Source organism: Manduca sexta, unplaced genomic scaffold (genome assembly GCF_014839805.1).
Source record: "Manduca sexta isolate Smith_Timp_Sample1 unplaced genomic scaffold, JHU_Msex_v1.0 HiC_scaffold_197, whole genome shotgun sequence".
In the NCBI taxonomy this organism is placed as follows: Eukaryota; Metazoa; Arthropoda; class Insecta; order Lepidoptera; family Sphingidae; genus Manduca; species Manduca sexta.
This window is the reverse complement of record NW_023592887.1, coordinates 4,645-19,858: the sequence shown is the minus strand read 5'-3', so window position 1 is coordinate 19,858 and position 15,214 is coordinate 4,645. Positions and strand designations below refer to the sequence as shown.

Here is a 15,214-nt window from a genome sequence, read left to right as displayed (position 1 = left end):
CTGTGTTCAACTGAATTGAACTGTAATCCATTCAAACTGACTTTAGTATTGTCAATATTGACAGCTTGTGGTTGCGTACGGAGTGGCGCTCATAATATAAAAACCCGAGTCTAAGTGTAAACCTGGATCTGAATAATAATATTAGTCAAATAAGTAAAATTATTTGTTGTTTAAGTGTATAAATAGGTTATAACAGTGACGTTCTAGTTGCTATTTTAGTTCAGATTTTGAACAAATAGTTTACATGGACGTTCGTGTCTATAAAATATATGTCAAAGTTTGTGAGCCTTTAATCCTCATTTAAGCAATGGTTTCCATGGCAATCGTTATACAATTTAAGAATGTTTTGAAAGTGTTTTGAATTTATTTAAATATCGTATTAAATTTGTAGGTTTGACACAAGCCTCGGTGGCGCAGTAGGTAGCGCGTAAGTCTCATAATCTTAAGGTCGTGAGTTCGATCCTCACCCGGGGCAAGTATTTTGTAGAGTCCGATCATATATTTTTCGGACTCGCCGGCAATTTCCTTGATTACTGTCTAATTTGCTATCAGCTCACAGGCCACGGTGGCGCAGTAGGCAGCGCGTAAGTCTCATAATCTTAAGGTCGTGAGTTCGATCCTCACCCGAGGCAAAGTATTTTGCAAAATGCTAAGACCATTATAAATATGAAAGATGCATCATTTCCGGAAGTTGGCATCCTGAATGTACCCCGGTCAATACACAACAACATGTCGTTAAATTCAAAGGAAAACCGTGGTTTTTGCGTAAACATAAAATTTATTATAGATTCTTCATCCGCTTTGTTCATCGACCCTTTATTATAGTATCTTATTTCTATTATGCTAAGGTGATTTGGGCATTTGGAGAGGATGGATGATAAGAAACTGACAAAGAGGGTTTATAAGGCGAATGTGGATGGTAGAGCCGGTAGGGGTCGACCGAACCTTCGAATGTCAGATATCTGACATTCTCAGTAAAGGCCAGGTCAAAAGTACCCGGAACCGGAGGGAATGCATGAAAGGATTACTGAAGGTTGAGGAAGCGCGAGAAGTATGCCAGGACCGTGCAAAGTGGCAATCTATAGTCTCTGCCTACCCTATGGGATAAAGGCGTGATACTATGCATGTAGTTCTATTATTTTTATGTGTTTCCTGACTATTGGTTCGTATTTTGTACATTTCGAATAAATGCTATCATCTTATTTATCGATAAATTAATTCTGTTTTTTTGTATACGTGCACTGCAAATTAATCCCAATGCACCTGATAATAAGTGGTGTTCGCTCTAATAGAATGTCGAATGACGAGAGATGATTACCCCTCAGTAGTCGACACAATTATGCCGGCTTGCTAGAACCAGATATATACAATCTAATCCCGAACGCGACACACTTAAGTGTCCCACTATGGCGGGTTTAACACTTTGTATACGTAAGTCGCTATCCATATAACATATATCCTACCGCCAACAAAACAAACTATGGAGACGATATATCTATGAAACTGACTGGTATAGTACTACAGTTACTACATGATACAAGTCTTGGGTCCTGAATTCCAACTACGCAGTACGTTCTTGGACACTCAAATAATAAAAATTCAATGAAAAACCAACTCAACAGTTATAATTTAAAACTTTCAGAAGCAAATCCTAACACATTTTTCATTATATTAGCACGTCGCAAAAAATCGCACTCGCTCTAAATAAATCAACGCAGGAAAGTAGCTACATGTTAAGATTAGTTTTCCGTTCAAATCTGTATCCACTAGCTACATTTCAAATGATTAGGCGATGCAAGTCCCACCGGAGCAGTAGCGCATATTTCACTGTGAATATAAATGATCAGTGGATTCAAAATGTAGATTTATAAATCATTATGGATTTAGGACTGTGCTATTTTCGATTTTACGGATTTTAATTGAATAGAGAACACATTTTTTAATAGAAGCTATAATTGTTTGGCCGTTTTGCTCAGAAAATGGAACTTCGAGAATAATATGTTTGCAGTTTGGTTGGCTTGAATCTGGTTGGGAATGTTTATATTTAAATAAATGTCATAGAAGAATAATAATATTTTTCGATAGAACATTTATTTTACCAGCCGTTACAGTTAAAAAATTTCCAATCAAATTTTGATTTAGAGTAGTTCACTGCATTGAGGGTCTTATTACTTTAATAAAGAGGCTAATTCATCCCTGGATAGGGCCTATGATAGGCCAGCTGTGTAGGGCGAAATCAAACTTTATAATTGTATATGAGGGGTTTTGTTTTCCTTTTTTTGGTATTAATTAGTATTTATGCTACATCCAATTTACAACCCAAATGTTTTTTTTTTTCAAATCCCTCAAAGTTTTGAAATTTTCCCTAATACTGGCCACCCGTCTACAATAAACTTTTCCTATTTACTCGCGCGTACATAAAATATTTTTGTCGTGCGTACATTTCGACACATTGGCCCGCGTCGAAGGTTGCAAGAAACAATGCCCCAACACTCAAAAATCTGTTCATTCAACCCGATTAATTTGGTACATTTTATTTGAGTTTGCCGGCGTTATTTTCGTCGTGCCGGCTCGAGGCGCCGCGGTGTCACGTTACATGACACGCTGTTGACTGGTTTGTGTCACATCTGACGTGACGCGTCAGTGAGACATACTGACAACTTATTGAGTGTAGGAGCGACATTAAAATGGTGTTTATTAAATGTTTTAGGTTAGTTTTGAGGCATTGTTAGAAAACTTGCAATGGAGAAGGCAGATGTAAATCGAGGCTATCGTGAAATACAGATTTATATAGATGCAGGGTACTTCGGAGAGTAAATTATTAAACCTTTTGTTTTGTGAATTAGAAAAATTTTAATAGATTTTTCGTGATGCTTGAAAAAAATTATAATACTAAATTAGACACGTTGTGGCTCTGTAGTCCTTAGTAAAGGTCTAATCTTCATTTTGTCAATCTTTATCTACATTTCAGAACACGGCCTAAAGTTTCTTTAACAGAAATTTATCTCTGATATTCATAGACTGTTTATAGTTGTTATAAAAAATATAGTGACAGCTGAACATACCAAGATGATCTAAACAAAATGGCCATGCCAAACAGGAATTCACCAAAGCCAAAACGATCTTAATTTGCCAATTTATAACCTAAACAAATTACGTGAAGTACAATTGTAAAACAAGCTATTAGGTTCGAAACAATTAATTAATTAATGTAGGGAAGTTTGGCTGTCAATTACAATGGATCAGAGGTGGTGGGCGAGATGCCAACGGAGAGCGCAGCTGTCGGCAGAACTCGACATAAGAGATCTCTAGAGCGGCAGATTGATGGCGAGTGGATTCGAGTTCCGAGAATTTGCGGATTATTTAGATTTTTGGGGAGTTTTATTCATCTTAATATTATGCTGCATAGTTTTTAACCGATATAAAAATTTCGTTCAGAGGGTGGATCCATAAACTATCTGTCCGATAACTTATTGGGTCTGCTACGGGTATGCGACCCCGAACTACTCTAGCTACTAGTGTCACAAACCTTATCTTCCGTGACAGTAGTATCCTTGTCCCTTCCATTTCCCTCTTCCTTTCTAATTATCCCTCCTTATATAAATTCCTTTCCTTTCTCCAACCGGCTAAAGGCGGTATAACCTAGCTCAACTAGGCACAGCCAGCCCCCCAGACCGTTGACAGGCAGCAGTATTAACGGTGCGAAGAACTGTGCCTCTGCGATCGCCAACCCGTTTGCCCAGCGTGGCGATTATGGGCATAAACCCTTCAATGATACAGAATCATAGGAAATGGCCCCAGTTCCCGGTCGCCCTGTTATTCCTGGCCAAGGCGGCGGTCACGGTAACGGCAGGGCAGGGGTGCGAAGAATCCCGGGCTACGATAGGCCGCCCATCTCAACTGACCCTGGCAACCTACAACGGCAGAAGTCTTCGGCTTGATGAACATCTCGCACAGTTGGAGACGGAGCTAGAGAACATAAGGTGGCATGTCCTAGGGTTGTGTGAAGTCCGTAGAGAGGGAGAGGACTCTATCACCTTAGACTCGGGCCACCTTATATACTACCGCGAAGGCGATAGGATATCCCAGGGTGGCGTAGGCTTTCTCGTCAATAGAGCCCTCACTAACAACGTTGAAGAAATTTCCAGTGTGTCGACCAGGGTAGCTTATATGGTTCTTCGGTTATCTAAACGATATACCATGAAGATCATACAGGTCTACGCACCGACTTCGGCACATTCGGACGACGACGTGGAGGATATGTACGAGGACATATCAAAAGCCTTGCACAATACCACAAAGGCCCATTTCAACGTTGTTATGGGGACTTCAACGCTAAAGTGGGAACCCAAAGTCACGGCGAATCCAGAGTGGGACCACATGGTTATGGATGTCGGAATCACAGAGGACAAATGCTCGTAAACTTTCTTGAGAAAGAGGGGCTCTTTTGATGAATTCATTCTTCAAAAGGGACCCCAGAGGAAGTGGACGTGGCGAAGTCCGGATACTGTGACAAAGAACGAGATCGACTTCATCATGACGGACAAAAAGCACATATTCAGAGATGTCTCAGTGATCAATAGGTTTAATACCGGATCCGATCACCGACTTGTACGAGGCTCTCTGAATATCGATATTAAGCTTGAAAGAAGCCGTCTCATGAAGTCCACGCTCCGACCTAATCCACTCCAAATCATGGCGGGTTCCGAAAAGTTCCAGAGAATGCTCGGAAATAGATTCGCTGCATTGGCACCCTCTGAAGATATTGACGAGATCCTACACAATCTGGTTGATGCGCTTAAGGAGAGGGCATCAAAATCTGTAAAATGCAGCGTAGAGGCAGAAAGTCCAAACTCTCGGATGAGACTCTACGGCTTATGGCAAATAGACGCGAAAGCACCCAAGTTACTTCGTCAGAGAGGTCAGACCTTAACAGGCGCATAGCAAAATGATACGCCGAGACCTTCGGAGCTTCAATACACGCCTCATTGAAGAAGCGATAGAGCGAAACCGAGGGTCTAAGGTATTTGCTCAGCAGCTTGGAAGGAGCCACCTGACGAAGTTAACGACACAAAAGGGCAAAACCGTTTCGTCACAGTCGGAGATTTTTGCCGAGATTGAGGACTTTTATGATCGATTATACGCTGCACATGCTCCTTATCCACGGCATGTCGACCATGATCCCAGAGCCACCCTGACGCGCCACTACAGCGACGATCTGCCAGAAATCGACCAAGGCGAGATCGTGTTGGCTCTGAGACAACTTAAAATGGAAAAGCCCCGGTGAGGACGGAGTTACTTCGGAGCTCCTGCAGGCAGGTGGCCTTCCTCTCATACAGGAGCTACAAAAGCTGTTTAACACCGTTCTACACTGTGGGAGAACTCCAAAGGCGTGAAGTAGGAGTCTGGTGGTTCTTTTCTTTAAGAGGGGGGATAAAACCCTTCTAAAGAATTATAGGCCCATCTCACTCCTGAGCCACGTCTATAAGTTGTTCTCCAGGGTTATCACGAATCGCCTCGCTAGGAGACTCGACGAGTTTCAGACCCCGGAGCAGGCTGGGTTTCACGGAGGATACAGTACCATAGACCACATACACACAGTGAGGCAGATTATACAGAAATCCGAGGAGTATAATCGGCCCCTGTGTTTGGCATTTGTGGACTATGAGAAGGCCTTCGACTCTGTCGAAACCTGGGCTGTCCTGGAATCCTTACAGCGTTGTCAAGTAGATTATCGCTATGTCGAAGTGCTGAGATGTCTATATAAATCTGCCACTATGTGTGTCCAAGTACAGAACCAGCAGTCGGGACCCATTCAGCTGCGCAGAGGGGTGAGACAGGGGGATGTTATTTCCCCAAAACTGTTCACAAGCGCACTGGAGGATTTGTTCAAGACTCTGGACTGGAAAGGTATGGGCATTAACATAAATGGTAAGTACATCTCGCATTTGCGATTCGCAGACGACATAGTGATAATGGCAGAAACACTGGAGGAACTGCAACAGATGCTAAACAGCCTAGCTTCGGCCTCACAGCGAATAGGTCTAACAATGAATCTGGATAAGACAAAACTTATGATCAATGACCACCTAGATCCAAGACCTATCGTTGTCAATGGCCACCTTCTCGAAGTTGTTTCGGAATACACCTACCTTGGGCAGATTCTGCAATTAGGAAGAAACAGCTTTGAGAGGGAGGTTAAAAGAAGAATCCAGCTGGGCTGGGCCGCATTTGGCAAACTGCGTCGGGTTTTCTTGTCACTTCTACCACAATGTCTGAAAACGAAGGTTTTCAACCAGTGCGTCCTACCTGTCATGACCTACGGTGCCGAGACGTGGACGCTCACAGTACGGCTGGTCCACCAGCTCAAAGTCGCTCAGCGAGCTATGGAACGTGCTATGCTCGGAGTTTCTCTGAAGGATAAACTTCGTAACGAGGTCATTCGTCAGAGAACCAATGTCACCGACATAGCACACAGGATTAGCAAACTGAAGTGGCAGTGGGCAGGGCATATCTGTCGAAGAACCGATAACCGATGGGGTAAACGAGTTCTTGAGTGGAGACCACGGCTCGGCAAACGTAGTGTAGGACGCCCTCCAGCTAGGTGGAGTGACGATCTGCGAAAGGTCGCTGGTAAGAACTGGATGCGACAGGCCGAAGACAGGGTAAAATGGCGTATATTGAGGAGGCCTATGTCCAGCAGTGGACAAAGATATAGGCTGATGATGATGATGATGATGATGATGGGCGATCGTATCGCTTACCATCAGGCGAACGGCAAGCTTGTCTCGACATTCAAAGCAATAAAAAAAAACGTTACTTTTCGATGCGTTAGGTCATTATAATTATTTTAACACGCTAAGAAACAATCTTGTCATATGGCATAGTTAATTCCGTAACTAATAAAAAAAATCATAATAAATTAAAAGATATAGATAAATAAAATCAATAAACAAAAAAGCAAACCATATCCATTTGACAAGCTATAAAAAATTTTGAAGTATAATTTCATTGTAAAATTGGAAACTACGCTAGACAGAGTTTTAACATTGTTTAAGATTTGCGATTAAATTCCGAAACTGCTTTGAGTTCTAACAACTTGTTCGGCGATGTGGATATTATATTATAAAATTAATGTATGAAATATTATATTCTTTGCATTTTTTGATCGGAAAATTTCCGAGTAGGTCACATCATGTTTAGTAAAATCTATAAACATATGAAATTCCAGACAAAAAAGCTTTAAAGTAATAAAATCATACGTTGCGGTTGCATTAAGGCCATCCCCGGAGTAAATTGGTTGGTCTCTCCTATGTGAGAGTTCGCCTCGGTAGGTACCACCGCAATGTCTACTTCTGTCGCCAAGCAGCAGTGTTTAGCCACGGCTATGTTTCGTTTCAAAAACATTGTAGCTAATGTAACTACTGGACATAATAAGACTTAATATGTCTTAGGATATCGAGCGCAATGGAATACCAAACAATACTTTGTAATTTAGGGTTTTGAATGGTGTTTCTACTGTTTATGGGCGGTTGTATCGCTTACCATCAAGCGAACGACAAGCTCGTCTCGTCATTCAATCTCAACATTTTTTTCTATATTTTAGAAATTTCGAGTAGATAACTTCTAAAAATACGTTTAACGCGACGTTTTGCTGTAGGAAGCACCTTTACGTCTCATTGATATTATTTTTTTACATACATTACATATAAAAGCTACACTCATCACGATTGTACTTAGATACAAATAAACAATTACGATAGTAAAAGTTGGTCGATTAGTATTGTTTTTGTCAAATTTATGATTTATTGCTACGCGGAAAAAAGAAATTTACATACTTTTCATGTAATGTAAAAGATATTACAAACAGCAATATAGTTAATACCTATCTTTGCATACAATAAATTTCAATATATGTGACTATTTACATAATATTAATAAACTCGTCGGTCATTGGAACATCGCTTGTATGTTCCACAATTAAATAATCCCAGCTCCCAATTAAGCTAGCAACACTTTGTCATTCAAAATCTAAAATCTGATCTGTTTAGAATTAGAATAAGTCAAGTTTGTGCTTGTGTTACATGCAGCTTGTTCTAAACTTGTTAACAACAAACAACTACCCAACATACATTCCACATAAGGTAAGACGTGAGTTACCTTCGCCGCAAATACTTTACAAATTTTAATGACCAATACTGTATATTACTCTAACTACCTTATAAGAAGTATTCCTTGTTTCATAGTAAGTGTAACTAAATCCTTAAATGTTTACTCAACCTACATGTACGTATTCACTTTTGAATAAACTTCCTTCAAAGACCTTTCCTCAATGCTATGACTTCTTCAAACTAGGTTTAAAAAAAGTTTGTAACGATAGACTGCGGCTTAGCTGAGCCCTGACATTACTGACGTTTATAGACGGTCTAACTTCGAAGGCAAAATATAAATAAATAATTTACATTATATACCATCAAACTGTTATAAAACATATATTTTGTTATAAAGATGAACCATCTTCAGGCATAATACATTGTGGTGGACTGACAAAAATTTACGAAGACAGAAACTACGATAGTCTAAGACCTTTTAAATTGTAACTTCATAATACAAGTAAGTAGTAAGTACATAATGATTACTATAACCGATAAAACAAATTTTGTCTATCACATAATTTTTATTGACCGTAAAATCTATTTAGGTCTGAAATGTATATTTTTCAGCATAATATATATCCAATATTTTTCTTTTTTGTTTGTTGTAGTTTAGTAATACGGATTCGTTTATTCCTTTAAAAACTGAGATACATGTCAATACTCCGCGTTTCCAGACGGTGTTAAACCAAGATAAAATTAAATGTGGTGTCTGACACCACAATCCGTATTTTGATCTAGGGAATGAAACAAAACTAAACCAAAACTAAACGTTGGCGGTCAAGTAAAAAATGTGCAAACTCATTTTGCGTAAATAAAAAGGCACTGTTAAATTAATGTGTCTACAAAGTTTTATATACTACTTTGTTATTATTTTGTGTGGCTTTTAGCGAAGTTTTGGACTTTCTGTTTACAATCACGTTTCGTAAGGGAATCAATTAAATACAAGGATATCGACGAATGGTGACAGTTAAATTGGATCACTTAGGTCACACTCAGCTATCTATATCAATAAGCCGCCTAATTCTCTTCTATTTCTGAATTCGAGAATAATTATAAACCAGAAGACTTCTCCTTAACGAGTTTGTTAGCGTGATTCCTCCTGTATTAAATTATAAGATTGGCATTGAAACAAGACAGTTCACGAGATCTACATTCCAAGTTTTTAATTGAGGCTTAATTTACTAATTGTTAATTTATTGAAAACTCAATAATTGTAATTACTTTTCTACCAATTTTCCCTCGATATTATGTTTTAGTTGAATCCATATTCCATAACGAATGGTATAAACGGTTAATAGTAGAGTCTAAGTATAGCTATAGGGCTTTAAATTTTGCTATTTTTAGATTTCAAACAAAGCCTCACCTTCCATTTCATTTCCATTATTTTGTGCCTATCCTAAGGTGAAAATGTTACCGTGATTCTTAAGGCATTGTGGTTATTGTTGGAGAATAATGTACACATAATATCGAATGAAACCAACATAACCGTTCCCCTGGCCCCCTAAGTGATGGTAACAAAGCATTTTTACCCGCGGACGAAAAAAGCTGATACACTTGTCCAATAATTGGAAACTGATTCAGCGTACAGTCTGTCACAAAAGTAGATGAAAAAATACAAGTAATTTTATTTTGCTTTCTAAGTACTATAGAATTGTTCTGTTATTTATTTACTGCATCTTTCGAAAAAACAGTAAATTAAATTCCACCGCGTTTACTGATAACAAAGTAATATATTGCTACTTTTGTGAGTAAATACAGCGGGAATAGTTAGTGTAGTAATTAGTGCGGGTTAGCATTAATCCAACCTTTTAAAATATTGAAACTGCACTAACACCTGTTAAGAAGTATTTAATTATAATGCTTTTATATATTAGTACATAAATTGCCAATTTAGCTTAAGAATTAACTGGTAAATTATCTGAAACCAACTATCGTCTATTCTTTCTCGCGTCCCACCAGTTAATACCTTTGTCAATTTCTTTTCGATTCAAACTCAAATTTCAACCACCAACATTCTAACCTTTATTTTCAGATTAACTGTGGTGCCAGAGTATTAAAGTTGATAGTTAAATTAATAATAATATATTAACAACAACGTAGGGGTTTATAAAACTGATCGTAATAATTTATTAACAATTTATGGACTTCTGTATATTATTTCCTTTTTAAATTTTGCACAATATCCATGAATAAAGAATAAAAGATCCGTTCACTACATGCTTGTCGAACATCGGTGCGTACACTCGGACCGTAAATAATAATTGAATTTCAAAGCAACTACATTAAATAGTTTGCAAAACACAAAGTACCAAGTAAACAGGATAATGAGTGCAGCACGCGAACTTCCTAACATTGCGTTATACGTGAAGTGAAGGTAAGTACATTTTCTTACCTGATCCACAGTATACAAACCTAAGATAGTTTAGAAAGTGCTGGTGTACCGAAACAAGCAGATTAAGTTAGAATATGCAAGTTCAACGCAAACTCTATGTTAATTTATTTACAAACCTAAGAGTGTGAATTCAGATTAGTAATCGATATTAGTCGTGTAAAATTCACTGTCCGTAACGCTTTTACAGGTAAACTGAAATATTATATTGGTGCGATATTAGCCTAAATTCTTAAAAGGAACATATTAAAAACTTTCCTCCAAAAACTAAATATTAAAATGCATTTATACCGACAGTATTACCAATAATGCAGGTCATGATAACAGATTTTTTTTTTATTTTTATTACAAACCTAAACTAATTCAGATTAGCTCTCAAAGCTGATATTTTTCATAATTCTGCGCAGCGCAGAAACTAAGTAAATATAGGCTTTGTATCAGTGGTGAAGGGTCCATACAACCCGATTCCTGCCGGCTTCCCTTTATGTAGAATATATGTAGTATCTAATTATCATTAGAACGATTTACAGACCGCATTCATGCACATTAGTACCTATATATAATGACGGGTTCCCCTTTTGGGAAATTTGACCTTTCACTACTGTTATGTAGATACTATATGCAATTGTGAATCGCAGTTATGCGAGCTAAACTAAACTAACTTGCTTAACTCTTAGTTTGCAACCTACATAAGTATAAAATAAAGAATTATAAGAGTAAAACAAAATTCGCTACCACGGATTTCAACAATGCATAATGAGAATATAACCAATATAACCACAAATAGTAACCATACAATCTCAAATGACTATACGCGCCGAATACCACGCCATCATATTAAAAAGTTTACAATAAATATATCGTTACGAAACCTGACATAATAGTCAACACTCAAAAATGAATTTTAATACTCTGTAATAAAGTATATTTTAAATTTAACGAATTATGTTTGAGAATTGTGTTGGTTACTAGATGACTTTGCGTACCTACGTGGCTTATTAACTACAGTTGATTGCTGTGGAAAATTGGATGGGGAGTTGCATACACACGGCAATACTAATGAACGATACTCACATCGAACCTCCTGTACAGCAAAGGGTTTTAAAAGGGTACTCGAATCTATCTAATTGGAAATGAATTGAACAATCACAGATACCAAATGGATAAAATATAATAATTGGATAAAATATTTAAGTGTAAAAGACTAGGGAGTAGTTACATATTGATTTTTTTCGAACATCGCAGGCCAAATAAGTATAACAACGTTGACTATTTAGTACTAACATTTAAAATACAATTTAATATTTTACTCGTATTCAAGACACATGAAAATTTTAAAATTATGGTCCTTTAACGATTTTTTTTTTTACTTAAACAGAGAATTTCCCATACAAATGAAAATTTCAATTTAATAGTACCTCGAAGAGATTTTTGTTTTAAACGGAATGTCCCTTAGCACACGAAAAGGTGTAGTTATATTTAATTCCGGTAGGCATACCCTTTTTCACTTACCGTAGCCTTGTGTCAGGCTTCCTTAACTACAAATACTATATTATATTTCAAGGTAAAGCGACTTCAACCCATTATGAAATTGGCCACATTGGTTTGATGCGTACAGGCGTCTTTTCAAGTAAGGAAAAGAAAAATCGGGTATCTCACTATGACCTAACACCTTTGTATTAGACGACACCACGATGCGTAAACCGTTGAATTGCTTTTGATAAAATTACGATATATTAAGTCTTAGTTTCTTGCCCAATAACTATGTAATTATTGTAGTTTTTTTTTTTAACAAATGTATATTTTTGTATTTAAAATGATCTTGTATATTCAATTTATGTACGAAATCGATTTACAAAACCGAGCTCTTCGAATTATTTTGTGTGATTCTTCGAGTCAATCGGACCAGTGCGCCAAAACTGTTAATCCACTTACAGGATTAACGAGTGCTTCCATTTCACCACGAAATTCACTAAAGGTTTCAAGTTTGCTTAAGATTTTTCCTGTTGTATTTTGTATAATTATTAATTAGGCATCGCGCAGACACTGTCACTTTATTGCTGAGAAACACTACACTACAGCTTCGACATTAATCATTTTTAAAGTTGCTGATACAACACCCCGTTTTATGATAGTGTAGTGTGCCTTATCAACCTGTTGACGGTGTCTGCACGGCATCCTAAAGTATCTATTTGCTGCTATCATTGCAACATATTTATTCCACATCTTAAACAAAGCAGCTAAAAGTTTTGTAACTGTTAAAAAAATACATGTATACGCACATGTATAAACATTTGTTTAAGCCAAGCAAAAATTTCGAATAAAATTAAAACAAAATGTATCCGTCAAACGATGTCGGAGAGTATTACTCAAGGTAAAATAACAAAGCATTTAATTATAATATACTTTTCGTCTAACTTACATAGGCAGCGCTTTGAAACGTTTCTAATTTGACATTTTATAAAAAGAGGTCCCTAATATAAATTGCTGAATGTCCCTTTGTGAAGGGAGAAACAAATTCGAGGTTGGCACATACTTTTTCATAAAAATTATACGTATTTCAAGCTTGCCAGAGTATAACAATGAACATCATGCAGAACGCTAATACTTGGGTAGTACTTATTCGATTAATATCGGAAAAATGACAAGACTACGTTTAGATATAGCGGAAGTCGCACAATAAAAATTAAGTGAGAACGGTGCTATAAGCCTACGTGTTGGGTAAGAGATTATTTATTTAAAAAAACGAAAGTTCTAAAAGCTATGCGATATATTTCAGTCTCATTCGTCTTATTAGATTTTCTGTCTGTGCCTGACTGACAGTCATATTATCCTTCTTAGTATTAGCGTCGCGCACAGTCGACATGTTGTAAAGAAACATTAGAGTCATATGAAAATAAAAGATCCTTCATCACTTACTATATTGTAGTGTAGTGTTTCTTGACAAGTTAGCAGCATCTGCGCGGCGCCTTACAGCGTGGCTGCACGTCCAAAACGCGCAGTCTTAGTAAGAAATTGAACATTGTCGAAGCACGTACAAGTAACTAGTAATTAGAACCGCGCGAATCCAGGTAAAATGCCGGTTTCCACAGAGTCTGAACTAGCAGCTTTAAAGTCATAATAAAAAAAGATTTTATTTATTATTGAGAAACTGTATTTTTCTTCGTAATATAATAGTGGCGGAACACAAAACATTAAATGATGTGAAAGAAAACAACATTCTGCAGCTTAGTAGGCGGTAGAAGCCGGTTTGAATAGCAATTCCAATTAACGCTGACAAATAGCAAAATACAAGCACCTACTGTTGTTAAACCGAACGTCATTTATAATACAAAAAACTAAATACGCTACTTTAATAATCAATAATTACCTTAAACCGCCTCGTCAACACCTTTACCTTTAAAAAAACAAATTGAATGAACGTTTCTATATTCGTATGTATTCGTACAATTTGTATAAATGTGTATTATGTTTTATATATAACAAATATCACAAATTACCATGTTAAGCGTGAAATGAAAGAAGCTAAAGCGTAAAAATGTGTCGTAAAGCAGTGCTCGCATGTATTATGCCGGTACTTATTACACTCCGTGATATAATGTTGTATTTTACGAGGCGTAAAATGAACTGTTATCCGAGTATCGGTTTTATGTGCAGTATTTGTTTTACTCATATTTGAATGTTACCATTCCGTCTATCAACTATTTTTCTATGAATATATGTACTTATTATTATAAGTAATTACTTACTCTGTAATATCAACCCAGTCTGAGATAGCAACAAACCAATTAAAGCTCTAAATGTAGTAAGTTGAAACTATCTCATTATTCTCCTTACGATTGTGACAAAACCTGGACAAAACAGACACGTAATATTTCATCCGGCCAGCTAACGTGACGTGGAGGGTAACTAGCCCATTACAGACGTCATCACTAACAAAGGGTTACCGGAGTCAATTAGCCATCGAAAACACCGAACCGTGACATTTAGAGCCGCAGGGTGGAGCTCTATTTGTCATTAATTTAGGGAATGAGGTGACAGAAACACAGGCGCGGCTCGGGAACAAATTAATATCACCATTAGATGACACTATACAAACTCCATTGCTATCTATTTCACTTCGACAACTCCAGAAGCCACTGATTGGTCGTGTCAATGACTCAGATATTAGTTTTAAACTCCGCTGATACGGTCTTCCACGTTCCATTTAAACTTAAGTTTTAACTTTTGTTAGTTCTAAGAAATTTCTATCTTGCTTAATCAAATTACTTAAATTAAAAATGAAGATGCAATGTTTCACGTCTAGACAAATAATACCTTATGCTCAGTTTTAATCATCTTAGCGCTTAGCATCTTTGCATTATTAAATTAAAAGTAAATGGGATAAATGTAAGTTTCCATCAGCCATACTAGTAAAAATACTGTGTATTTTATCAAAGTAAATTAATTTTTATAAATGTTGTCTACGTTGAATCCGTCTATACATTTTCAATATTATTCATTAAATACTTTTGAAGCGATACTAAACACTATTATATCAAAATTAATTTTGTAGCTCAAACAAACGACCTGATTATGTCCGTTCAATTTCACATCACGGCATAATGTGTAGACGAGGATACTAGTGGAAATCACTCACAAACATTAATTAGCAAATTGAACCGAAATC

At 37.0% G+C, this 15,214-nt stretch overlaps 2 non-coding genes across 2 annotated transcripts; both read left to right on the top strand.

Moving 5' to 3' along the window:
- The first annotated feature begins 402 nt into the window (after positions 1 to 402).
- Trnam-cau lies at positions 403 to 475 on the top strand. The gene has a single exon. It is a non-coding gene; the product is annotated as a tRNA-Met (tRNA).
- Positions 476 to 559: 84 nt separating this feature from the next.
- Trnam-cau lies at positions 560 to 632 on the top strand. The gene has a single exon. It is a non-coding gene; the product is annotated as a tRNA-Met (tRNA).
- Positions 633 to 15,214: the final 14,582 nt, after the last annotated feature.